The sequence below is a fragment of the Oryzias melastigma genome, linkage group LG17 (genome assembly GCF_002922805.2).
Source record: "Oryzias melastigma strain HK-1 linkage group LG17, ASM292280v2, whole genome shotgun sequence".
NCBI classification, from domain to species: domain Eukaryota; kingdom Metazoa; phylum Chordata; class Actinopteri; order Beloniformes; family Adrianichthyidae; genus Oryzias; species Oryzias melastigma.
Genome location: NC_050528.1, coordinates 2,458,083 through 2,458,993, shown reverse-complemented (window position 1 = coordinate 2,458,993; position 911 = coordinate 2,458,083).

Sequence of the window (911 nt, the reverse complement as noted above, 5' to 3'; positions counted from 1 at the left end):
GATGGATGGATGATGGATGGATGGGTGATGGATGGATGATGGATGGGTGATGGATGATGGATGGATGGGTGATGGATGGGTGATGGATGGATGATGGATGATGGATGGTTGCAGCTGCTCTGATATTAGCTGCTAGCTTAGTGCAGGCATGTCTAAAGTGTGTCCTGTGGCTCTCCTGTCAGAATCAATGAGATATGTCGTCCAGCACTTCCTAAAAACTGTACGATGTATTGATCGTGATTGTCTAAAGACAATCACAGTCTGAAAACGTCACGTGTAGATAAATGAAAGTGAGATCTGTCGCTCGGAGACATTTCATGTGGTACTGAGAGACAGGGGGAGAAAGTTCGGACGCCGCTCCGCTAGTGTTTGAGAGGCGTGGACACTGATCCACCTCCATCCTCTGATGTGTTTCCAGAACCTTCTCAGTCTGTTCATGATGTTCTTAACCAGAATACTAAACTCTGTTCTTTTCAGGACATAGTTTCTGCAGAGCGGCAGGAGTTCATTTCACCTTCCAGAGAACGCTGACCAGTTCTCTGTCTGTGGAGGTCAAAGGTCAGCTGACGTCTGTGAAGCTCCGCCCAGCTCAGACCAAACTCCTGCAGGTCTGTGACCACTGGGGTGGAGAACCGGGTCGGTCCAACCGCACTGCCAGAATCGACATGGGGGGTCTGTGATTGACAGCTGTCAAACATTTGGACTTCACAAATTCGGTTCTGGAGCCTCACTTCCGGTTCTGCTGGACTCCACGTGATCATGTGTACATGGAGAAATGCACCCCCCTCCCCCTCCCGCGGGAGAATCGGTTCCTCGCGCCGCCAGCAGGGCGGCGTCGTTCTGCGCGCGACCCCGCTCCCAGTCCAGCCTTTTCCAAAGCTCCCCCCGCGCAAGCGCGTGCATGGAGAGTG